The sequence below is a fragment of the Ambystoma mexicanum genome, chromosome 12, assembly GCF_040938575.1.
Source record: "Ambystoma mexicanum isolate Mex_15411 chromosome 12, UKY_AmexF1_1, whole genome shotgun sequence".
Classification (NCBI taxonomy): Eukaryota; Metazoa; Chordata; class Amphibia; order Caudata; family Ambystomatidae; genus Ambystoma; species Ambystoma mexicanum.
The window spans coordinates 1,026,272,225-1,026,300,109 of record NC_090936.1 but is presented as its reverse complement, the minus strand read 5'-3'; positions in this window follow the sequence as shown (position 1 = coordinate 1,026,300,109).

Here is a 27,885-nt window from a genome sequence, read left to right as displayed (position 1 = left end):
TGCCGTTTTTGCACGTGTGGATTCACTATGCACCCGTGCCGAGGGAAACTCCCGCGTGCATCACGTCACTTACGCGCTTACGCGCTAAGGCCCTTTCCTCAGATTATACGCTGATGTGCTTTTTCTTCACGTGCTAAATCACTCTGCATCAAGCTGGCCTCTCGACAACACACGGAAGACCACGCTCCTGCCCAGAAGGCCATTTTCCTGCACCCCAGATCCCCGAGCGGCCTCCCACGAGCCATCTGCTGCTGCCTGCCTGCCTGCTGGCCACGTGCCCTGATATTTGGTGCCTGCACATCAGCCATCTGCAGGGATCCAGTTGCTGCGATTACCCCTGCTAGAACAGAAGACTCCCGACTGCTGTTCCATCACTCCACAACCCAGCACCAGGACCCAGTTGCCCACCCACACCTGCCTCGGGGGTTGCCATGTCGAGCCACACTCCATCTGTGACCAGTGGCGACCCCCCGGCAGAGAGGCAGAGGGATGCCAGCTTCAGTGCAGGAGAAGTTGGCATCCTGGTTGAGCAAGTCCTGGTGCATCATGATGCCCTCTTCGGACGACCACGCGCCGACAAGGATGGATGGAAGAGGATCTGGATGGACATTGTGGGTGCCATCAACACGGAGGGGGTGCCAATATGCGACCTCCAACACGTCCATAAGCGCTGGGAGGACTTCAGGTCCAGGACCCTCAGGAAGGCCCGGCACCTCTTGGACGCAGCGGATGCAGTGGGGTGCCGGGTCTGCCTTACCAACGACCAGATGAGGGTCCTGGAATGCTTTCGCCCAGCGCTTCACCTCCAGGTCCTCGAGAGGCAGACCCATCTGGAGTCGAGCGGTAAGTGTCCATGCATACTCATTGGACGCAGAGCATGTTTAGGTGTGCCAGGAGTGTGCAGCTTGGACAAATGTCTGAAATGGCCCATGTATGGATGTGTTTGTGCAGGGACATGACCATGCTACATGTGAGTCCAGACATGTGTGATGCACATCAATGGTGTATGTGTTACAAAGCATGATGCACAACTGCATGTGGAGATGCACACATGTTAGCATTTCTGTGTATGTACTATGCCATGGTTGGGGTGTGACACATAGAGGCTGGTTCCACCTTCATGTACGTGCACGGCATACATGTGCGTGTGTGTGTTTGACATGTGTGCGACTTTGATATGCCATGGATGCATGTGACCCGGACATGTGGGTGCCTGATTGGCAGATGTGACTTAGTTGCCGATGATTGCACTGTGACAGGTGTTGGAGATGTACAGATGCATGTCTGTCTGGTGGCTTTTGTGCATGTGATCGACACTCCCCATGTTGCTTGTGACGTCATGCCACCCTTTGGTTGTTCATGCAGTTACGTGTGTATGGATGCTGATGCCTGTTGCATGATACCAGTTTATTTGTGCATGTGTGTGGGTTCAAATGATATGAGTGTTGCGGTGTGTGATGCCATCTGTGAAGTTTGACACTGCCACTCATGTGCAACTGTCATGTGTGTATCAGACCAATGTACAGTGGCCTGATGCCTGTGTTCTATCTCTCCCTTTCTGCAGCGTCGACTGATGAAGAGGGCGGAGATGGTGCTGTGGAGCACAGCAGCAGGGATCCCATCAGCCGGAGACGCAAGGCCCAGCTCCCCTCCCAGGTACTGATATTTTCCGGGAGTGAGGAGTCTGGTGCTGCGTCCATGGCTGCAGCTGCCGAGGGAAGGTCCAAGAGGCGGAGGTTGGAGGTGGACTCCTCGGCAGCAGAAGGGGCAGCTGAGCCCCCAAAGGGGCCTACGGAGGAAGATGGCATGGAATCATCTAGGTTGGTGGGGGGTTGGTTGAGGAGGAGGACGTGGAAGCCCCACACACAGGCCTTGGAAGGGGGGATTCCACTGGTGCTAGTGGTGCAGTCCAGGGGCAGGGACAGGAGGCAGCACAGGCCACCATGGAGGTGCCTGTGTGTAATCCCTTCCCCGATCCTGTGACTGCATCATCCGGCACCAGCAGAGATGCCTCCGTCCAGACCTGTCGTCAGAGAGGGGATGCGTATAAAACAACTGGCCTTCCTCTCCCTGCGGACGTGGCAATCTGTGACCGGATTGAGCCTGTCCTATCTGGTGTGGTGTTGCGCCAACGTGGTATTCGGGATGACGTGCATGGTTCTCGTGAGGACAATGCACGTCATTTCGAATACCTGTTTGGTCATGTCGCACTACTAGGACAGTTCGTCGGCACTGGGTTCCTCCATTTGCTGGAACTTCTTGCGCCCCCCCTCCTCAACTGAACCCCCTATATGCCAGTCGTCCTCCATGCCATCTTCCCGCCCAAGTGCCACCTGGGCCCCCTGTGGAGCTGCCCCTGAGACAGCGGCAAGGCTGGTGGAGGACACATCCCTGCCACAGGTGGGAGTCGGAGGTCCAGCAGTGGTGGTCACCCCACCAACTGGACAATAGCAGATAGAGGATATGCAGGCATCATCAAGGAGGGCACGTGCACGGCGGCACCAGAGGATTCCATCAGCCTGCAGGCTGTCATGGTGCCAGAGGCAGTGGCATTAGAGGGAGCAGCAGACTGAGTGTGGGAGCGATCATGGCTCGGGGCTATCAACATCCCAGGTGCAGGCATCGGCCGGAGGGCAGGAGGACCAAGGATTGGGAGTTTCTTCCATGTGGCAGAGGATGGGCCAGCAAATAGATGCGGAGCGGCGGCGGGCGGAGATGGCACGGCTCACAATGGTCAGGGCAGAGAACTTCATGCACCGGGCTTTGAGGTGGGCTGAGTGCCTCGAGGCAACTCGCAGGGAGTTGGAGGAGACCATGGCTGCAACCCTGCGAGACCTTGAAGCCAGGGAACAGGCCCACCTCCGGAACATGGGCATGGAGTTCAATGATGCCCTGGCCGGGAAATCAATACGTGAGCCGTCGGACTAGCCCACTGCAGTTGTATATAGTTATTTAGGTTTAGTTTTCATTTGATTTTTATTATGATTTGGAGTCCACAGACTTTGCTCCACATTTTGTATATAGTTGTATTTTGGATAGGGTTTTTGGTAGGTTTCCTTTTGTTTTGGGATAATGGACCCTTCAGACTTTCGTTTTCAAAATTTCTGGACATGTACATGCTTTCTTTTTTCGATGTTCACATGGAGTAATGTTTTTTTATGCTTTTCAACTTAGGACTTCTTTCTATGGACTTTGGGGATGGACCACTTTTATTTTTCATGTTTTGGATTTTTATTTTTCCTTGGATTTCACTTTCTTTTTCATATTGCAATAATTATCTATTCATTTGCATTTGTGGTTTTCATTTTGTCATTTGGTTTTCTTTTTAATGCATTTCATTATTCTTCATTATCGGTGTTGTGTACTATGATTTATTTTGTGCATGTCTCCATGAGCATTGGCTAAGTTATGTATTGCCACTGTGTGGCTCTGTAGGACATTTGTTGATGGGCATGCTGGTTCTTTTCAGACTCTTATGGCCTGGGTAATTTACTAGGGTGTGGGTGCAGTGGCTCATTGGGTGTTTGTACTGGGGGATGGGGTGGTGGGATTTGGGCTGCCATTAGGGCTATGGGCCTGTAAAGTTATGATGTGGTGTTTGGGGGGACATGAGTCGGATCCTGCTGGCAGGTTGCCGTCAATGGGGGTGGAGGGACATGTGTCGGGCCTGCTGGCAGGTTGCCGTCAGTGGGGGTGATGTGGAGGGGCATGCGTCGGGGACTGTTGGCAGGTTGCCGTCAGTGGGGGTGGGGTGGAGGGACATGTGTCGGGCCTGCTTGCAGGTGCCCGTCACTGGTGGGGGGGACTTGTGTTGGGGCTCACAAGTGCATGGTGCCATGTGGGATGCCTGCGGGGCATGTGCAGGGGTGATGAGCTGCCTGCAGGGCATGGGGAGGGGTGATGGGCTGGCTGCAGGGCATGGTCCGGGGTGTAGGTGGGGACTGTGGTGTGGGCTGCCTGTGGGGCATAGGGAGGGCACACACTGCCAAATCGTTTGTTATTCTCACTCGTGTACCCCAGAATACACATACCCTGCTCGCGCCAGCGAAATCGCATGTTATTCTCACTCGCGTACCCCGTAATACACATACCCCGCTCGCCTCAGCAAAATTGTGTGTTATTCTCACTCGCGTACCCCGGAATACACGTACCCCACTCGCGCCAGCGAAATTGCGTACCCCCAGATTTGCACACCAGTGTGGTGAGGACCCACATTCACCCCCTGTAGGCAGCCCACACCACAGCCCCCCACTACACTCCTGACCATGCCCCGCAGGCAGCCCATCACCCCTGACCATGCCCTGCAAGCAGCCCATCACCCCTGACCATGACACGCAGGCAGCCCACACCACAGGGGACCACCCTACACCCCTGAGCATGCCCTGCAGACAGCCCACACCATAGGGGACTACTCTACACCCCTGGGCATGCCACGCAGGCAGACCATCACCCCTGAACATGACCCACAGGCAGCCCACACCACAGTGGGGACTTTTTCCACGAAATTTGCCTAGTGCAGGCGGAGTACGCGTATTCAAGGGGGTGCGCAAGTTGATTTCCACACATTTTGGCTGCCACGAGCGGGGTACGCCTATCAATGGGGTGCACAGGGACATTTTCCCATGTTTTGGCTGCCGCGAGCGGGGTACCTGTATTCAAGGGGGTGCACAAGTACATTTTCACGTGTTTTGGCTGCCGCAAGCGGGGTACGCGTAGTTTCTCACGCAATTACAGTGTAGCAGCCCTGTAAGCTGGTCCAGGGTTAGCGCGGCCCTTTACACCGTATTGGGGATTTCTATGGCTTTTCCTTGCGCAAGGGGCATTCTTGGGGGCGTAACTGGTGCTGCATGATGTTTGCTGCGCCACGGCTCCAAATGGCTTGGGAAATCCATGAATACGCGGTGCGCCAGAATGCTGTTTAGCACACAAGGCTGCTGCACGATGGCATACGCTCCCTCTCTGCATTGCCCACGTACGCTGCTTCATCGCTGAATTCTATGAAATACCCCCATAATGTCTTCATAGATATAAAAGCATATACATAAAATGCTAAAACCATTGAGTCGATTAAAGCCCACATGATAAAACAGCACCAACGGATAAGAGGCTGTGACAACTGTCTTGACAATACAAGAGAGCCTGTGATAACACAGTCAATGGCAAAGTGCAAAATGCATAATAGTGTACAAAGATAAAGTGCCAAGTGAATGGGTATCTATGTTAGTTAAAATGCTGAATCAGAACAAAAGAAAATGGGTACATTCTGAAAGCCTCATAAATGAGGTAACATATAAGCTAGATGATAAAATCAATGGCAAAGTGTGCGATGCATAATGAATATGTCAATGGTTTGTGTAATCCTTACCCTATGCTACAACTATTATATTTTTGTATTAACTACCTTATCATTCCTTTTATGCTTACACCATATAGGTCAATACGGGGTACGTGCCTGCTCTGCCAGTTCCCAACCTCACCTTCATCTGAGTATGACCGTGAAATTGGCACAAAATCTGCAGCAGCCAACTAGGGATCCCATAGATCTCCTATTTTTTCAACAACGTTTCCCAGTCCACTGAATCAAAAGCCACTCTAAAATCAATATATTTCAAGTATAGAGAGGGGGCACCCTTAGGCCTGGCAGATCTCAACAGTGTATCAAACAGAATGATATTGTGAGTTGTAGCCGATCCATCCTGAGCACTAGTCTGAAATGTATATAAGACCAGTCACATAACTCTTTCAACACATAAAAGATGCAAATATTTTCCCTGCACCGTCTAACATTGAAAGTAGACGATAGTTTAAAGAGGAAAATCTTAATACCTTTTTATACACTGGGATCAATATTGCCTGACACCATGAGCCCGGGATTACCCCTTCCATACATACCTTTTGGTACAGCACATAGAGAATCTGGAACCAGGCATCCAGATCTTCTTTCAAGACTATACTTGCCATGCCTTTAGGCCCCTGGGCTCTTGATCTTTTGACATTCTTAATAGCCACCCTAATACTGTGATTATCCAATGCCAAATTGATATTCATGCGGGTCCCCACTGGTACTAATAACTGCATACCCTTAACATGGATTGCTATGGTCTCTGTTGTTCTTGAGTACCTTGATTCTGTTACACTGGTCAGTTAAATTCATTAATACATGCAAATACAACTCCAACTACACATGTCAATGCCATGTACTTTGTGGAGCACTGTATAGTAATGTATATGATTGTCTAGTATGTCGGTGCTGCATTATGCTAAATGCACGTATCATTTCCTATGTGCTGTTGGTGCATTATATCCTACTGCACATGTTGATAGCTTGAGCCCTGATGTTGTGTTGTCTACTGTTGCCATACCCCACGTCCTTCTTTCTGGTGCTACATGATATGCTTCTTTGCACGTTGTTTTTTTTGTGCTGCATTACATTGTACTGCACATATCATATAGGGAACTTGTGTGATGATGCTGCATTACATCCTATTGCTTGTGTAAACTTGACTGTACTCAGGGCTGCATTGCACCCTAAATTACATTATGGTCTTCTGTTGCTGTATTGCATCCTTCTTCATTATTCAATATTACATGCTCTGAGGGGATTAGGTATGGCACTGTTTCTGTCACTAAGGGATGCGCTAGAAATTCTCTCAAACTCTTTTCCACCCCTATTCAGTGCACAGGATGCGAAGTCATTCACCTCAAACTGACCCCTACTCAAAACAACTGTATCAACATAATTGTTATATACATACCCCCATCCCTTACATCTGAGTTTAACGACGAGATTATAACCATTTTAAATAACCTCAAATCATCCAACACGGAGACCATACTGATGGGTGACATAAACAGATGGAGGGGTAATCAAAAAGACCAGCAAGCTATAACCCTTGAAGAGGACCTAGAGAATAGTGCTTTTACCATCATCAATAAGGGTCCCACGGCAGCCACAGGGAACCAGCTCGACTGGATTGTCACAAATAGCCCCAATGTAACCATACTCGGAATTTATCCCTGCATCTGGTCAGACGATTTCAAAATTGAAATATCCCTAACACTGAACTTCAAAAAGGTAAAACCTGACAATACACCTAAATCAGTTCTTGACAGGAATCTGAAGAAAATCATGGCAGTATGCTTTCGGAGGAAATGCATAAAATCATGACTGACACTAAAGATGAGGATTCATGCGAATGTATAATTTCGATGTACAATCAAGGCATGAAATAATTACTTGATCTCCAAGCCCCTCTAAAAAACAAGAAAGTCAGACCTAATTCCAGTCACCAAAAATGGTTCAACTCAAAAGCTATCGAGCTCAAAAAAGACAAAAGGAACCTTGAAAGGAAATGGCTGAAAGAACCCACTGAAATAAACAAAATAAATTGGAAGAACGCAGACCGCATTTATAAATCCAAACTTATAGATCTGAAGAAAAATTATTACAACGACATCATTAGCAGCGCGGCTAACTCCACAGGAAAACTTTTTCAAATTCTCAAATCCATAGGCAAACCCATAACACTCACTCCACCTTTCCAGCCTACCGAATCAGATTGTGAGAAAGTCCCAACTGCATTTCACAATAAAATCGCCAAAGCCAGAGAGACCATTATCAACTGCCCGACCACGAATATCCCAATTAAGATCAATCCAACAGAAAATTAGAATGAGTCAGAAAATCCTAAATTCCAATTTAGGCCCATCACACTAGACGAAATGAAAAAAATACTCTCTAACATGAGATGCACCACATGCTCAGAAAATATACTATCACCTAAACTCATTTTAGACAATCCCGATATTTTCGCTCCTTTCTTCAGAAGAATGGTGAATGCCTCTTTTAGGGATCAAACAGTACCTGCCATCATTAAAACGGTCACGGTCACTCCCTTACCCAAGAAACCTGATCTAAACCAACAAGACCCAGCTAATCTCAGACCCATAACAAACTGCAATTTTCTGTTGACAAAACAGCTACTGAACAACTTCAAAACTATGTGGATGAAAACAATCTATTACACCCACAACAGTCCGGATTTAGGTCCAGCCATAGTACCGAGTGTGCTTTGTTAGATCTTCAGACCGAAATGTTATCCATGCTGGACAAAGGTAAATCAGGTCTGCTAATTTTATTGGACCTCTCGGCAGCCTTTGATCTGCTAGATCACACAAAACTCAGAGAAGCCCTCAAAAACTCAGGAAATTGCTCACCAGGAGCAACTGAGTGGATAACCTCATTTCTACAAAATAGGCAATCTAGGATCGTCTGTGGAAATAAAGCATCAAACACAAAACCGGTGGACTGTGGAGTTCCACAAGGTGCCAGCTTCTCCCCTCTCCTTTTCAATCTTTACATGCGCTGCCTCTGCACCATGTTATCCCAATTGGGTATATTTTTACGAACTTTGCCGATAATACCCAATTAGTTTTCGAACTTAGCGGGGATCACAAAATGGACAGCGACAAACTCTCATCCTTATACAACACTATTGAGTGTTGGATGAAAGAAAATTGGATGTGTCCAAATGGCTCCAAGACCGAGCTCATGATCTTCGGATCCTCACAGGCCAGAAAGAAACTGAGTCCACTTTATTCTTCATTCTGTATTAAAAACACTCAAATTCTCATATCAGAAAAAGTGAAAACTCTAGGAGTATATCTTCAAGCCTCTCTAGGAGCTGAGGCACATATAGCCTATTTAAAGAAAAATTGCCAATACCACCAAATTCTCCTGAAAATAATTAGACCTCTGCGTGATCAAAAAAACAGCACTACCATCGCCAGAGCAACAATTTTATCTAGACTGGACTATGGAAACGCCCTACTACTAGGAGAAAGCAATAAATGTTTGAAACAATGTCAGGTAATTCAAAACAATGCCGTCAGGACTATCACAAGCAGATCTAGGAGGGAACATATCACTGGAGACAGGAAAGCTCTTCATTGGTTGGCCATGGAAGAGAGAATTATCTTCAAGTCACTCACCATGGTCCATCGCTGCCTTTATGGCAAAGCACCGGATTATCTCAAGAAACAGTTCAAGTGGCATGAGACATCTAGGTGCCTCAGATCTTCCAACATAGGCCTCCTGCAAATTACCACAACAAAAAAGCAACACGGCCTAGGCAAGGCTTTTCCGACCATGAGCATCAAAAAATGGAACGAACTACCTACCTCACCGAAACTCGAATCCAACTACATTCAATTCAGGAAGAAACTGAAAACACTACTATTCAAATAAATCCTGGAATCAGGTTAACTTGATCACTACGAATAAGGATCCATACCACACTTTGTCCCATTTGAAAATCTGTTGTCCTGTCTATTCGTAAGCGCTCCGATGCCTGCGGGCTTTAGCGCTATACAAACAAATAAATAAAATAAATAAATCTTGCTTCATGTGTCAGTGGCTTGTGATCAGGTATTGCGTTAAATTCTACGGCATATCTTGAAATCTTGCACTCTCACGCTGCTTTATAGGCTATTGAGCATGCCAATTTCCCCTTTTCTGGTGCTACATGATATATTGTTGCACATGTTGATTGTGCGCTGGGTCATCTTCATATTGTACTGCACATGGCAATGTCCTGAGCTATGTGTCTATGCTGCATGGTGGTATAAAACACGTTATTTTGTGCAGGTGCTTCATTATGTGCTTCTTTGCAAACCAGTGTCCAGTGCTCAAGGTCTGCCGGATATAGCTTGTCATCGTACACTTTCAGGCTGCATTATATTCTACTGGGCATGCCAGTGTCCCCTGCTCTGGTGCTGCATTATATACTATTGCACAGGTTGAGATTTTGTGGGCTGGGGCCTCATCATATTGTACTACACATCGCAAAGTCCTGAGATCTGGGTCTGCATTGCAGGGTACTATATGTCATGGTAGTGTGTTGTGGTGCTGCATTATATGCTTCTGCCTACATCGATGTCACGTGCTCTAGAACTGCAGAATATATGCCTGGATATAAATGGATTGTGCTCTTGTGCTTCCTTATATCCTGTTGCACAGTTTGAAATCTTGCACTGTAAAGCTTAATTATCGTCTACTGGGCATGCCAATGCCCACTGCTCTGGTGCTGCATTTTAAACCATTGATCATGTGGATATCCTGTGCGCAGAGTATATGTCTGCATACAAATGTCCTGTGTTCTGATGCTGCATTGTATGCTATTGCACAGCTTGAAATCTTGCCCTCCCGTGCTGCATCATATTCTACTAGGCATGTAAATGTCCCCTGCTCTGGTGCTGCGTCATGTACTATTCCACAGGCTGATATCTTGTGCGCTGGGGCCTCATCGTATTGTATTGCAGATGGCAATTTCCTGAGATCTTGCTGTGCGTTGCATGTTCCAATATGTCTTGCTATTGTGTTCTGGTGCAGCATTCTGTGCTTCTGCACACATCAATGTCCTGTGCTGTAGGACTGCAAAATATATGCCTCTATATAAATGGCCTGTAGCATGGTGTTGGATTGTATCCTACTGCACAGCTTGCAATCTTGCACTCCCATGCTGAATTATAGTCTAATGGGCATGTCAATGTCCCCTGCTCTAGTGCTGCATTGTACACTATTGTGCGTGTTAATATTTGTGCGCTGGGAACTGGCAATGTCCTGTGTTCTGGGTCTGCATTGCATGGTACTATATGTCATTGTAATGTATTCTGGTGCTGGTTTATATCCTTCTGACCACATCAATGTCACGTGCTGAGGCATTACGGGATCTGCTACTGCATGCTAATAGCCTGTTTTCCTGGGCTGAATTATATTCAGCTTCACATGATGATATCATGTGTTCGAGTGCGGTATTAAATCCCACTGCTCGTGTAAATGCACTGCACTCTTCTGCTTCCTTATATGCTACTGCCCATGTTTAAATTGTGAGCTATGTTGCCTCTTTACATCGTACCATGCATGTCAATGTCCCAAGATCTGGGGGTACTTTACACCCTTACATATGACATGGTTGTGTGTTATGGTGCTGCATTATTGATATCCTACTTCACATGTCGGTGCCCGCTGGCTGTAATGATGTGTCCCTGCACATGCCAATGCGCTGTGCTCTGATGCTGTGTTACATCCAATGCATACAATGCACACATCAATGTCCTCTGCCCTGCAGGGGTGGACTGGGCGCCAAAAGAGGACCTGGAAATAATTGTCAAAGTTGCCCCATATTACAAATGTTTAGCAAACCTGTTTATTGCTTATTATTTGATCTTGCCAATCTTTCATATTAGTGTTTTTTTTAACAAGGTCTGAAAATGTCAGGCTATAATGGCACACAATGCAATAACGTCAATATTTCAAACAGCGTTAGCTGCTGTAGTCTGCAGTTTACTCTAAGCTGCCCGTAAATCCTCTGCAGCAGACCGCCTAGGCCTCTATGTTCCGCTATTGCAGAATAGCAATTTCCTGGACTATGGGATGGTGTGATGAAGTGGGGAAAGAAGAGCCAGATCAGAGCACAAGCCAGAGCCAATTAAAGACAACTGTTTAGTATGCCATGAAGGATGAATGGTATTATGATGTCACCATGTCTCAGGAGGGGAGGGTCTATGTAGAAATACAGGTGGTTGGCCAATGAGGACTGAAGGAATACCTTAGGAGGTACTTCTCTCTAATACTGGAATGTTTTCTCTCTCTTGTTGTTTTATGTTGGGGTGTGTGGGAACAGCCGTTGGAAGAGGAGGAAGAGGGAATTCCCCAGGAGGTCGAGACTGTATATGAATGGGCTTATTAGAAGGAGAAAGCGTCCAATACTAGCCATAGTGCTCCCGTTGAGCAACGTTGTCAAATGTTTGTATAAGTTAATTGAACTAAGGTTACAAGACTTTACCCCAAGTTGAGGGACATTAGATTCCCAGAAGCCGAAGACTCTGCGACGAAAACCTTCCGTGCCGCCATTACACACTGAAAGCCCAGCTGTCAGCAGCCCGTTTCATTCCTAAACGAGCTGCAAGGACTTCGTTCCCTGCATCGGCCCCCACCGTTGTGGGGGAGGAGCCTACGCTGTGACCGAAAGAGGCTCTGTTCACAGCTGACGCAGCACGGCTCCCTGAGGGAGGGAGAGTCGCGGCCCGGCCTGTGTCTCCGGAGCTGTCAGGTGTCCGAAGCTGAAGCAGCAGAGGGCTTATGTGCGTGCAGAGGACCGACGTAGCAATCCAGTGCTACGCAAAGGTATGGCAGAGAGATGAAGGTGAGAAACAAAAACGCTGATGCGGCGAAGATGAATGAAGGTCGCATGGGTTCCCATACATTTTAAGTTTGAACTGGTTTGCGTGAAGTGAGACGCAGAGGAGGTTAGAGGTCACAGCTAATCTGCAACAAATGGTATATAAAGTTAAAGTAAAGGACTGTGGGCCCAAGCAATAAGAGGCATAGCCAGCTGCAGACTTGGGGTGTTCAAGAACCCGTGTCTGCCTGCTGAAGGAGGAAAAGACTGTTGAGGGAGAAGGTTTCTGTCCCGAAAACTCACCTAGCAAAGAGAAAAAAAGGGGTTCCAGAGACTAAAAAACAGTCAGTAAGAATTAGGGCATGCTGATTATTAGTGAAGAATCAGCGTTTAGCCCCTTTTATTAAGAAGACCGTCAGTTCATGAACTTTGAAGTTAATAAAGTTAAACCCAGTTCTTCACAAGCTGTGTCAAGAGTGGTCATTCCCTGCCCGGCTTGTTACAGATGGTAGAAGGAATACATTACTTGCCTACAACTCCGGTTCTCCAGCATTGGTATCTTTCATAGATTTACATGCTGTGAATATTCCCTGTCGTCAGGCTGGGAATCCTCAGTCATACAGAGCAGTTTAAATTTAAACTGAAATTCTCAGTCACTTTTGTGCTCCATTATAGTCCTTTTTGGGTCATACTCCCCACAGCCAATAGGAACACCTCCATTAGCTTCTCTACTGTCTGCCATCTTCAGATTTGGCAAGCACACGTGAGTGGCATTACGAGCCAAAAGACTAGCCATGCGGGTGAGGTGGGAGGGACACTTGTGAATCTATGGAACATACCAATGCTGGAGAACCAGAGTTACAGGTAAGTAACTTATTCATTCTCCAGCATTGGATCTTTCATAGATTCACATGCTGTGAATAGATTACAAAGCAGTATCACAGAAATACATATGGGCGGAGGCAAGCTCCCAGTATAACTTACCACCGGAAACGTACTAACCTCAAGTGAAATGGTTCCCCAGAACTGACTGGCCGACTCTAGACTCTTTTGCGGAATCTCTATTGAAACAGTAGAACTTGGTGAAAGTATGCACCGATCTCCAGGTGGCTGCATGGGAGATGTCAGGCTGTGGGACCCCAGAGAGAAATGCAGTATTTGCAGCCGCTGCTCTGGTGGAGGAGCGGCCTGCTGGTGGCAGAATCAAATGCAGGCTGGAAACCATCTTGAAATTAAGGACTTGGAGAGAGCCTTCCCGGCCCCAGAAGGTCCAAGTGCAACAAACAGTTGATCCGACTTACGGAATGATTTAGTGCGTGCCACATAGTACTTGAGGACACACACCACATGCAACGTGGGCAGGGTTCGCTCTGCTGGAGATGTTGGTGTGCCAAAGAATACTGGCAAAACCACCCACTGATTGATGTGGAAAGAGGATGGCACCTGTCATAAAAGTCGGGCTAGTACGCAGAATGATCTTGTCCTAGGGTGGTTTCGAAGAGAACACCCGGAACTCACCCACTCCTCTTGCTGATGCCATGGCCACCAAAAATGCAGTTTTCCATGAAAGATGTTTGAGGGATGCCTGGTGCATGGGCTAGAAGGGTGACCTCATGAGCCTTGCGAGTAGCACATTTAGCTCCACGCTGGTGCAGGGCGACAAACAGGTGGAAAAGACTGGAACAGCCAACATAAGAACTCCTTCACCAGCACCCATGTGGAGCGGTTGTAACTGGAGATCACTGCCAGGTGCACCTTATTCGAGGAATGTGTCAACAGCTCCTCCGGCCAGATGATGTGAGGTTGCAGTCACTAATATCAGTTTGCACTGATCCAGTCTGAAAGTGCGTAGCACTCTAGGCACCAGAGCAATTGGGGGAAATGCATACAGAAACTTCCCCTCCCAGGGAAACGCAAAGGCATCCCCGAAGCTTTCCGGGTGGGGAAAGTGGCTGGCTAAGTCTTGCAGCGACTGTTGTCGTAGGTGGAAAAAAGGTCAATCTCCAGAGTACCTTATGTATGAAAGAACAGGTGAAGCTGGTTGTCGTGCAATTCCCACTCGTGACAACAGTGCAACTCCCTGCAGAGGGAGTCCACCAGAGTGTTCTGAATCCACGACGGGTGGAGGGGAATAAGAAAGATGTTGTGCTGTAGAGCCGATGCCATAGCGCTTGTGCCTCCTTGGAAAACTGTGAGGACCTCATTCTGCCTTGCTTGCGGATGTAAAACATAGATGTGTTGTTGTCAGTGTAAATCCGAACCACCTTCACTGTCAGGAGGGGGAGGAAAGATTTCAGGGCCCAAAATATCACCTGTTGCTACAACAGGTTGATGTGCTGGGTCTTCTCCTTCTCAGACCAACAGCCACTAGTATGTTGGTCTTGACAATGCGTGCCCCAGCCCTCCATCGAAGCATCCGTCGTGACGGTGGCCTGATGGCCCTGTAACCTGAAGCGGGTGCCCTGCAGTACATGCTCTCTCACTGATCACCAGCGAAGGCTCCTTCTGAAAACTGGAGTCAGAGCAATGCGGTCATCCCAGGACCCTGAGGCTTGGATCCAGCAGGCATCCACAAATCTCATGTGTAATCGGTGGTTGGTGCCCAATGGGATGCATTATGATAACATCCCCAGAACAGACATGAAGTTGCAAACAGTTGTTTCCTGGGCTCAATTGAGACAGTGCACCTTGTGCAGAAGTGCCGCTATGCTCTTGTCTGAGGGTCACGCAGTGCAGATCTCCATCTCTAGTCTTGCTCTGAGGTAGAGTGCCTGTTGGGATGGAACCAGGCACTATTTCGGGAAGTTGGAGAACCCCTGTTGCTTTAGACACTGGATGGTGGTGGCGGTGTTGGTTTCTTCCAGCGAATAGGAGGGGGCTCTTACCAACCAGTCGTCTAGATACGGGTAGAGGTGAACGCTTCTCCACCACAGCTAAGCCACCACTGGTGCAAGGCATTTGGTGAATACCCACAGAGCAGACCTCAAGCCGAATGGAAGGCCCTTGAAGTGATAATGCACCCCTGCCACCATGAAGCACAGGTAGCTCTGGTGTGAAATGTGAATAGGGATGTGAACGTGTGCATCCTCGAGGTGAAGGGAAGCTAGGAAGTCTCCTTGGTGCAGCTGGGACAACACCTGCTGATCTAATCCGGGTCTCCAATCCCCTGACTTGTTGTGCAGTGAGGAATGTTTGGTGGATAGTCCATGAACTCCAGCAAGTGGCCCTGCTGGAGGAGGGATAGCACCCATTTGTCGGTGGTAATGTGTGACCATTCTTTGACAAACCTTGATAGTTCACCCACTGGAGTGTTGAAGTGGGAGGACCAGGACCCGGGCTGGTCGTGCTTGTTTGCCAGGCGGGCCCTTAGATTGGGAAGAGCCACAGCATTGCGGAGAACCCTGTAGAATTGGGACCTTTTCCTGTACTGGGCACCGGATGAATACGGGGTCTGCCTGTAGGAGGAGGTACACTGGTATGTAGGGTGGTTATCCCGCCAAGTCCTGCCATAGCGCGCTTTTCCTGAATGAAAAGACTGGCACCTCTGCTGTAGTGTGCCAAGGGAGAGAGTAGTTTCTGTGTCCGTCTTTATGGATTGTAAGGCCTCATCCACCTTCTTCTCAAATAGGGAAGAGCCATCAAAAGGCATGTCCATGGCCCTGGACTGGACATCGGGCTGAAAATATGAGGCCTTGAGCCAACTCTGCATACGCAAGACCGCTCCATTTCCAATTTGGCAAAAACCAGTGTCGGCGATGTCCAAAGAGACAGTAATGGCATGGTCTGAGGCCACCTCACCCTTGCGGAAGATATCCAAGGCTTATTGCTTCTTGTCATCTGGAAGGAACTCCAACAAGGGGCCTAACCTGTACCATAACTCACAATCGCAACGTGCGAGTATGGCCATTGCATTAGCCGCTTTGATAGTCACGGCAGCAGTGATAATGAACCTTTTGCCAAAGGTATCGAGACATTTGCCCTCTTTGTCTGGTGGAACAGAACAGGACGAAGATGGGTTAGCCGACCTTTTCCTGGCAGCCATTGAAACAACAGCATCTGGCATGGGTTGAGTGTGGAGGCAGGTGGCAGCGCTATCTGGGGCTCTGTACTTTTTGTCGAACTGGTCTTTTTTAGATGGGGCAGAGGTGGGATGCGTCAAGGTGACTAGGCCATACTCTCAGATGTCCTCTAACAGTGGTATAGACATGACCGATTTCCTGCATTGGTACAGGACACTTTTCTTTTGCTGCTCCTCCGGTGCAAGGCCAAAAATTGTGGCCACCTACTTCATCAAGGGGTGAGTCTCTCAGCGAGACGTCATCTGGTTCCCCATCAGGAGTGATTAAGTCATCAAACTCATCAGTCTGGGAGACGATGTTCTGGCCGGAGACAACAATGGTGATATAATGGCCTCCTCCTCTACTTCTTCCATGTCTGATTGGGATAGACTTGGCTCTAGTACCACAATACCACCTGGTAGCAAGGCCACCCTCAAGTAGGGAATGTTGCCCATGGACGGGCTACTATTGCAGACACTACACTGGTGTGGGTGTCAGAGGCACCAGTGGCAATGACAGTGGTAACAATTGCATGGCAGGAATCACTTTTGCCCATCAAAGTCGTCGACTGTGTTGTCGACAAGGCTATAAGTCATCAATGTTTTTGAGGATGACGGGGCAGTCGTGGTCATTGATGGTTTCGTCAATGACAAGGTAGGCCTGGTCGATGACGGTTTTGCAAATGACGAGGCAGTCCCAGTTGATGACAGTTTCACGGATGATGAGGTAGTTGTGGCCAATGACGGTTTAGCTGATGACAACGTAGTCATGGCCTATGATGGTTTAGTCGATGATGAGGTAGTCATGGCCGTTGGTGGCTTCACCAATGAGGTAGTCGCCAACAGTGCCCTGTTGGATGGTGTCGATGGTCGTGGAGTTGATGACCTGGAGTGAGACTTGACAATGACAGCTTTGTAGCTGATTTGGACAACAAGCTTGTTTTCGACCTTGAAGGAGAAGAGTGGCCACCTGACGTAGAAGTGGACTTAGAAGACATTGCCTCCTCAGGGTTGTGGAAAAGGCCTTGGCTAACCCCCCCCCCCCAACCCCCTGTTGACCTCCCTCTCGCTTGGGCACTGACCTTCGGTGAAAACAAGTTTTAGTGTGATGATCTGGATTCGTTGTCTGAGTTTTCCTAATGCCACCTCTTGCTGGTGGCCTGGACTTCGTGCGATCTTGACCTCTTATTAGAGGTGGTTCATTAGGCCATCCTGCCCTGCCCTAATGAGGCATGGCTCCATACTGAAGCAGAGTCAGATGCCCCGCCGGCATCCCCAAGCCACTCAACGAGATGATGGTGATGATCCCTCAGCGTCTTGTTGGGGAATGACTGGCAGATTTCACAGTTATGGAAAACGTGGTGAGGGTGAAGGCAGTAGGGAAAGTCATTGTGGTGATCATAGACATTCTTCAAACCACAGAGGGCACAATCCTTGAACCAGCTCTTCCTCGTGGATTTAGATGCCATGAGGTAGACCCAACTGCACAGTAAAAGCTTTGTGGAAGATTACCGGTGGCAGGAACGGTCCACGGAAGTAGCACTGTCGCCGCTGATGGCGGTCGTCGATTAGACGTCCAAAAATATGAATTTTTCATAGAAAAAACGTTCTTTTTGATGTATATGTGTAGAAAATTCCAATAGAATTCCAATAGATTAATGTGCGGTAACAAATCTGAAGATGTCCGACAGAGTAGGGGCTAATGGAGGTGTTCCTATTGGCTGTGGGCAGTATGATCCAAAAAGGACTGTAATAGAGCACAAAAGTGACAGAATTTCAGTTTAAATTTAAACTGCTCTATGTTACTGAGGATAACCAGCCTGACAATGGGGAATATTCACAACATGTGACTCTATGAAAGATACAATGCTGGAGAAAGGCACAGTAATCTAAGCAGTTAAGGGGCTGTATGCCTTTTTCCCCCGGCTCAGGAAATGCATAGTAATGGTCACTGTCATGTACGTTCATGGTGACCATCATTACAATGAATCTCTATGGATTCTGCCTGCTTTTTACCATTGCAAAAAAAGCAGGGGGTCATCCATAGAGGTGTAAGCCTCTCCACCCACATAAAAATTTGATAATTATGGAGACACTATTGGTTTCCCCTCATGGAGCAGGGAAATGTGCATAGCGTATTTGCTGCTGGGAATCCAGATAAAAAAGATCCTGGATCAGAAAAAAAGCATGCAAAGATGTATTTATGTGATTTGTGTCATTATGATGGCACATTAACATAATCCCCTAAGATATATGTATGTTAATGGGATTGTAAAGTCTCCCTAAACTCTGCCTTATTGTGAAGTTATCATTATAATCACTCTTGAAAACATTCAATTGCACAAAATCTCAATAAGTGGATGGAATTATCCCCAATCTATGGTGAGAATATGTTAAAATCAAATTGAGAGATTCACCTTTTTTTAAAATTTGCATTTGACATAGGTAATCCAAACATTTTAGCGTAACTATTTCAAGAACATGTGATGAAACACAAGTGTTTAATGCAATATTATTGTTGGCTACATGGAACAATTAAACATAATGAGTTAAATTCAGTCAAATCACATTAGATTATCCATGATATAGCATTGACCAATATAATCATATATATTTCAGGAGCAAACACATATCTAGGCCAGTGGTATTCATACAATTGTATGGAGACCCCCTCTGCCCCTGTAGTAAAATTGTTGTTTCTGGGCCCCCTCGGGTGCCATATCTGCTCATATTTATTATTTAAAGTGGTCACTGTACTCCCTTTTGGAAGAACCTTGTGCCCCACTGGACATCCTTTGGGTTCCCTTAGGGTAGCAGATCCACAGTTTGAAGACCACTGATCTAGGCACATAAATGGGCCAAAGCTTGATTGTCAAAGTAGTTCCCAAGGAAGAAAGTGTCAGTCAAATCTCGCAAGAAGTCTAAAGCAAGTGGTATTGAAATATTACTCCTTCCCTTCTTGTCTAAGGATGCTCTCTCGACTAAGGCGGTGGAAAGGCACTGCCCAACCAGTCATCCAGTGTCAGAGTGACCTGGGACTTCCACAGACTCAGGAATCATTTCTTGGTTGGCATTGTGCCTCTAAGAAGCCAATATGTTTTGGGAGGTTCTAAACATCCGTAGTTTGGTTTGTCAGGGAGGATGAGGATTGACAGTTTGTCATGGACACCGTTCCACTCTGCATCCTTCACACAATCCTAAAAGGGGCCTGTTTTGCAGAAGTGACATATGTTTTCTAGCATATGGACATGGTCTACACATCCTCAACATACGCTGGACTCACACAAGCCTCCCTTATGTATCTAATATAGCCTTGGCATCTCCACACTCCCCTGTCCAGGAAAAACATTCTGACATTCTGTTATTATTTGCTTTGAACAAAACAACAGGATCTACTTCACAGCTCATTGCCTGGGACCAATTAGCCAGCAGTCTTGCTGCCAGAGACCAGAAACTGTGTTATAATGTATGCATCATTAAAGCAAAGTGTTTTTTCCTCCAAAAGCAGGAACCTAAATACAAGTAATTTTATGTAACTATTCCATGTGTGTGAGGAGTTAGATTGTTCCCTATGGCTTGAAGTTAACAGTATTCTGCAGCGATGTAGTGACACTTCCCCACTCTTGCACGCATAATGTGGGTGATCCTCTGGAGGTGGGAGAGACACAGGAGATGGCTGAACTTTGAATCGGAGGTAGTGGGTGTGCATAAACCCCCATTTGCTAATAAGCCTCAAAGATGGAACTATGCAACATTGGACTCCGACTCCCTTAGACAAAATTCCAATTTAAGGAAGACCCAGAGTGGAGTCAGGAGAAAAGGAAACCTGATAGGAGATATAAGAAATATGAAAGGGAACTCTAACATTTGGGTAGCCTTTTTTATTAGTTTAAGCACAACATCTCCCACAACCTTAGCACATGCCAGAGGGCAGGGAGACTCCAGAGGATGAGTTCAAAGACTCTAGGTGGTAGGTAGGCCCCAGAAGCAAGACAGGAGAAGCAGGAACAGCGGACCATGAGGTAAAGCACAGCAGACCACCAGCACATAATGCAGTGCCATCATTTTGGTTCCAAGTGTATCAAAGATGTCTGCCAGCACTTTAACACCCCCTCCTAGCCTATGAATACATGAAGGACTAGATACCAAGTCTTCCAATGGGAATCATAGAACAAAAGAGGAATGAGAGAGTGCAGGATCTGGAAGACCAGGACACAATCAGAGGTCAATCATTCAGCATATCTGAGAAAGCTTCTATGTGATTTTGCCGAGTTGTTGGCGCTGTGGTAGATTTCATCCAATTTCTTTGGGGAACAGTTGATTTTGCTGCAAATATATGCAGGGTTGGGGCAAACCCAACCCCACATATATTTTTGGTAAAATCTGTTTAGAAAAACTAAATGAAATCTGCTCCAATGAAATCTGCAGCAGCAAAACCTCCCGTTCCCCTGAGAAAGCCACTCTGCAGGGAAGGCCCTGGGGAGGGGTTATAATAAAGAGGGAAATCAGAACAGGGTGTGTATACTGGGATGAAGTTTGGTGTTCCCTTTTGCAGTATGCCAGAAGGAAAAGAGAGAAATAGGATCCAAACACGTGATACTGAGAAGGGGAACATTTACCTGGTTGCTCCATTCCAAGGAAGAAGCTGGTGGAGCAGATGTCAGGAGGCGCTGGCTGCATGAAAGTTGCCTGAGAAGGGGAGAACTGCCTAGAGTAAAGCCAATGACTGATGGGCCCTGTAAGAGCCAGGGACTTAGTGAAGCCCTGAAACCCGACCTCTGTGACACCCGGAGCAAAGGGAAGGCATAATAATCCCTCTGCCTCTAACAGGGTCAGGGCAGATCTTGATACCCCAAGGCTTAGGGCAGAGGCCTGCTGGGAATGCTATGTGTCCAAGCGTATGCGAGAGTCTTATTGTGAGTCTGTATCCAAAACCCTTTGGGAGAGGCCTACTGTGAATCCCGAAAGCCAAGGCTTAAGAGAGAGGCCTGGGGTGAATAACAATATCTAAAATCAAGGTCTGGAAAAGGACTTGTTAAGAAGCCTGAGGTGAAAGTCTGGTTGGAACCTGTGGTGAATATGGAGAAGACTACGGTTTAAGAACCATTTGCTTTGGCATATCCTCTGAACATTTATGTTATTATATTAGGGTATCCAGGAGGCAACAGGCTCAAAACTAGGTTTGGAAACCTTTTATTGGCCACCTCAATTGAACATTTCTGTCACAGAGTAGGGTTTCCCAGGTGGGGCAGGTACCTTAAAAGGTGAGCCATTACTTTGAGTTAAGATATTTAGAGAATCAGAACCACTTACTTTGTTTGCCCATCCTGACACTGTTTGCTGTATAAAGAAATTCCTTTTTAGGTTTAGAGTCCAGCTAATTGAATTAAGTGTTTGTTCATCCCCTACTTTGGCTATCTTGAAAGTAAAAAAAGAGGTGGTAAACCAGATTCATTGATATGACATATATCATTGTCTCGAGTAACCCACAAGGTAAAACTGCCCATGACCTCTGTCTCTTCTGTTTCACAAAAGACATCTAGCCCTCACCACGTGACCTGTAGGATAAATATTGCACATCATTTAGGACTCCATTAGGGAAACATAGTCTGTTGTCTTTTTATCTAATGAGAGGGTGCAATCAAATCAAAGCATCCCATAAGACTGAGACTCAATTTCCATTGCTCCCAGAAACCTCAGACTGCAATCTCTAAGGAATTGACTAGCAAGTAGATATCTTCCTTAATTCCTGATGTTGTATCAATTATGGATGCATTAATTAGGGACTTTGTCTTGAGGGGCCAGGATCACTTGCTTCAGCTCACATCGTTCCATCGTCTCAGGATGCAGTTTGCTTAAATGTGTGTCTTGCACTGAAGACAAGATGATATTGTGCAAAGTTAGGCATGTTTTCCCTCCATATGTGTGAGGGAGCTGCCATTTCATGAAGGTATTCAAACTGGAAGCAGCTAGGAGGGGTACATTGTATTTGTAAACATCCAAATGCAGCATGTTGCTGTGTTGCTTAGCAATATCTACTCCCATTTGTGGTAGACCCACTATTTCTACTATGCTATGGCACACAACAAAAATGATCAAAAAGGTCGTGCCATAATGCTTGGATGGGACAGTAACAATGTAATGGGTCCAATGCTTTAATGAAGTAGAGAATATAGAAGTATCACGATCAGATAAGATGTTGAAAGGCTCTTTTTTCCTCAAATAAAGAGGTCCACCTAAGTGATGTTTGGCGATTAGAACACCCGCAAGACAAGGACCTCAGATTCTGCTCCTCTTTGAATGATGTCTACTCAAACATATAGATGTAATTGTCATCTATTTGAGTAACTATAAGGTTATTGAAGTCAGATGTCAGCATTCTTTGGACCATGCAACAGTCAAACCGGCCTTTTCACTGTCTTACACAATGAGATCAGCAACAACAATACCCTTGAAAAATACCTTTGCTAAGGCTTGCCACCTTGGTGTCCTCTTTGATCGTTACCTTAACCTTTAGCACTTAATTGTCTCTACTGTGACAGATAATTAGCTTAATATGAGAATAGTCGGCCTTATTTCCAACTCTGCCAAAACCCATATTCTAAACGCAGTATTAACCACATAGACTACTGTGCCAGCCACATTCTTTGCCTGGCTCTATACTCCTTGTCTCTGCTTGACAAGTTAATTAACATTACTTCTTGCATTCTCTTTAATCTCTTCTCCTCGACATCCAAACACATCCCTTACAGTGGTTGACTCTCAATGAAAAAATATATATTTTTTTTTAAACTACTACTGCTTGTCTTTAAATCATGCAGTCTTGTCTTCCTCTACCTAGCTAATACTATCACCTGCTACTCTCCCCCATGCATAGAGGGTTTGAAATTGCCAGGAGCTGGGAGCTATTTAGCTTCTGGTTATAACCAAGGAGAGCCTGATTACCTTGAAACTAAGACCTACCAGGAGCTACTTCTGGCTCCCCAGGCAAGTGGTGGCATACACGCATAATATTAACTGTGTTGGTTGGGTATGTGTATAAAAGAGAATACAAGATACATTTAAGAGACATTTAAAGCAGTTTGGATAATATATAAATGGACAAAATGCTAGAGTTTGAATCTTAAGCAAAAGTACACATGCTGTACACTATGTACTACCTCCCGGTTCCCTGGGTGTAGCTCCTGCCTAATGGGTGATGCTTGATACCCAGGAGCTGCTTTTTTCTCCTGGTCATCAATCTAATTTCGACCCCTCTGCATAGAATTATTTTCTTCAGTCCCTAATCTCTCTGTCCCCAGCCTCCCTGAAATCGCTTCCACACTTTCTCCCTCCAAGCAGCACTTCATTAACATTCCTTTATCTTCCATGTTAAAAACTTCACTACCAGTGGTGGATGCTGCTTTTGTTGCCAAGAGACAGACGGCTCATGAAGGTGAACAGGAATTCTAAATGACTCATGCTCCATCATAGCTGGAGAATAAATTTAGTGGAAGGGGCTAAATATTTCTCATGCCAGTGATGGGCATTTCAAATCATGTGCATGAAGTTGTGGCCTCAATCTATCCATGCCAAACAGTCATTGCTTACCACTTGCACGAGGCTGTGGCCACAGTCTATCTATGCAGTTTCACTAGCATAGATGGATTGTTGCCACAGTGGTCACTGTAAATCTGCAAGAAGTTGCAATCACAATCTGTCTACACCAGTAATGGGCACTGTAATTTACGTGTATGAAGCTGCAGCCAAAATATATCTATGCCAGTCATGAAAGTGATTTACAGTGACCACTATATTCATACATGGGATTTATACAGCAAGAATCTAGATGGGGAAACAAGAGTGCTGTACAAAGGAAACACACAAACGAGGCCACAAGTAGGGTGGAACGGTAGTAGAGGATCTGGGATGAGTAGGCTAGACAGGTGATGGGGGAACTCTAAAGGGGAAGAATAGGATGAGTGGAATTATCCGATTTTGGTAAAATATTCTTTGAAGAGTAGGGTCTTCAGGTCCTTACTGAATTGTAGGCTACAGGAGATCAGTCTTAAAATGCATATAGTCTTTACATCACTTTCAAGCTGCAGCTGCAATCTATCTGTGCTAATAATTTGTGCTGCAAAACACTTTCATGAAGATGTGGCCACAATCTATATAAGTCAGATTGGTCACAGTAAATCACTTTCAAGAAGATGAGATCACAATCCATCTATGACAGACTGGTCACCAAAAATCACTTTAATTAAACTGAGCGCACAACACATATTAGCATTGACACTAGCCCCCACCATTCAAACACATGCATTCATTTAATGCACACTCATGTCCAGATACCCAAAGACAAACATGTGTGTATGTGCACACACAAAAACTTACATTCTGACACCACTAACAAGAAAATGCATACATACACAGACATGCTCAAAGTCCTTGCACATACAAAGGCATATTGCATGAATTACATTCAAACATGCAAACACGCACACAGTGCTCTTACTTGAGCTATTCTGCTATGCTGCAGTGCGGAATCTTCTCTTGGACAAGTAGAGAATTTGCTTAAGGTGGGATCGAATGCAGGCAGTAACAGCACATTCCATAGGAACATGAACATGTGGAATGCACCAGGTGTTGACTGATCTACTTAGTTGCTTAGCAACCAGGAGCAAGCCTGTGCAACAAATGCTCTGGCACACATGCTTTTAAAATAAATCGAAATAGTAGTTAGTCGAGTTTCCGCCCTGCAACAGGAAGAGGGGGTGGACCGGACACTGAGGAGAGGCCCAGGTGTGGTGACATTTCCATATTCCCCCTCTGCCACTTCCCACTAGTATTCACTGTTTAACATCCTCACTTAATCTCCACCTAACAAACAAAGAAGGCACTTTCTCCAACTACTTCCATTTTACTCCTTACCTCTAACCATTCTGCTCTTCACTGTCCTTTACATACTTTTCCATTTCATTACAAGCTCAGTCTTTTGTTTGTCTGGTGCTTGGTCTCAGTCACATTTCTTCTGCTATCATCCAGTGGGCATCAACCATCTATTGTGCCCCATATAGCACAGCGCATGACTCAGTATTGACTCACCCTGTGTCGATTGTACACACATTTGCCCATCTCGAATACAAATGCCCATCAGATCAATAATTATTAGTATAAATCATGCAACAATAATTCTGACAAATCCATCCTAGTCAATAAAGTAACCGAGGTTGCCCCCCTTAAAGGGGCGCTTCTTAATGCAAGAACGCTTGTTGCTCACGCCACTGCCAACCTAATCACTGAAGGCAATTTTGATTTCCTTGCAATTACGGAAACTTGGCTGCATAATGCAGCAGGACCCGCACTCATGTTGGCTATCCCTAATTGCTACACTATAGTTAGACAAGACCGAGACAGTGCCGAGGAGGTGGCATTGCCATCATTTCTAAAACGTATCTTTGCCTTAGACTAGTCCCCACCCATCAGTCACAATCATGTGAAGTTCTCTCTGCCAAATTCCAGATAAACTACTCACAATCACTCACCATTCACTTAATATATAGACCGCCTGGTCCTCTTGGCACCTTTGAGGAGGATTTGCATAACATAATCACGAGCAACCTCAAACCCTCCTCGCAACTTCTCTTATTAGGGGACTTTAACTTAGGCTTTAATGACCAAATGGACAAAAATGCCACAGATATAGTCAATGTAATCAACGCACTAGGCTTATCCCAAAAAGTCAACCATCCTACCCACCTAAAAGGGAGAACATTAGATTGGAAAGTGGAATATAACTGTTCAGTTACAATCTCATCCATATTGCCGTTTTCATGGACAGACCATTCCCTGGTGTCCTTCCACCTATCTACTACAAGACCTACTCCATTGGCCCAGTCGCTAGTGCCACCATGCCCAACTAGAAGTTAAAAAAGTATCACAGCAGAGAAAGTTATCCCTGCTATCCTGCCCACCCTTAATGCACTGCCAGAAAATCTTGCCCCTTGTATCCTAGTCCAGGAATTCAACAACATTATGCTCACCACTCTAGACAAAATGCCCCTGTCAAACTCAGACCTAGCAAACCAACAGCCCATTTAAACAAATGGTCCACACCACAACTTAAAGACCTTCGCAGCTTAAAAAAAAAAAAGTGAAACTAACTGGAGACTTTGCCCTTCCAATGAGAACAAAGCCAAATTAACCTCATTCTCCTCACATTACAAGAAGGAAATTTGCCGGGCAAAACACAACTCCTATGACAAGCGTATCGCTAAATCCAACTCTAGTATGAAAGAACTCTTCTCCATACTCAAAGAACTAGAGTCCCCAATAGCCATACCTGATGTTTGTACCAAAGACAAATCTTGGTGTACAGACATCCAACATGCTCTAGCTAATAAAATTAATACACTCCAAAACAAAATTCAGCAAAAAAAAGAAGTACTGAACCTACAGCACTCTCCTAATAACCTCCTGCCCAGTGATTCACCACCGGCACACAATACCATCTTCCATTTCTCCAAAATGTCCACCTTGGAAGTAGAAAAAATCATCCTGTCTCTAAAGCCCTTGAACTGCAAAGGCGATATCTGCCCAGCACAACTAACAAATGATGCTGCTAGAGAACTATCCCCTTTCATCACCAAACTGATAAATGCCTCCTTTGCCACAGGCACCATTCCAGCTAACCTCAAACAATCATGGGGGCTCCCTCTCCTCAAGAAACAGACTTTATATCCTCTTATCCCTACTAATTACCGGCCTATTACCACAGTCCCATTTCTTTTAAAAATATTGGATAAAGCCACCTATATCCAAATTCAAAAACACCTTGAACTGCACAAACTCCTAGGTAATAGACAATCAGGTTTCCGTCCACTACACGGAACAGAGACAGCCTTAATCGACTTAAAGTCCCAAATAGACGAGCTGAGAGACAAAGGTAGGGCAGTACTCCTGCTCCTACTTGATCTCTCTGCCGCATTCGATCTGGTCAATCACAAGGTCCTATGCCGACACCTTGACTCTGCGGCCCACTTCTCCTGGGAGCTATCAAATGAATTGAGTCCTTCCTGAGCGAGAGAACTATGAGAGTCTTCTCTCCCTCAGCAGCGGCAGACCCGACACCTATCCTGTGCAGTGTTCCTCAAGGCTCCTGTGTCTCGTCAACCCTATACAATATCTTCACCAAACCTATGTTCGATGATCTGGACCATCTGGGTGTCACCTATACTAATTACGCAGATGATACTCAGATTCTCCTCCATCTTTCTGGGGATCGCAGTAAGGACACGGGGTTGGTGAACAAAGTATACCTTATCATCCAAGCATGTATGGCCACCCATGGCCTATGCTTGAACGATGAGAAGACTGAGCTGATAATTCTGGGCTCACAGGCCAACATTAAAAAATTAGGCCAAGAATTTTCCTTATTCAATATTGACGATAATACCATCAAAGTCTCCAAGGAGGTAAAAACCCTTGGTTTCTACTTGGACTCCACACTGTCTTTTGATAAACAGGTAAAATCCCTCACTTCCTCCATGGCTTACACTTGCAAGCTACTCAGAGCTGGTAAGCCATTCCTCTCGGATGACAGTTGCCTGATCTTGGCCAGAGCCTTAATACTCTCTAGAATCGATTACTGTAATGCCCTTTACA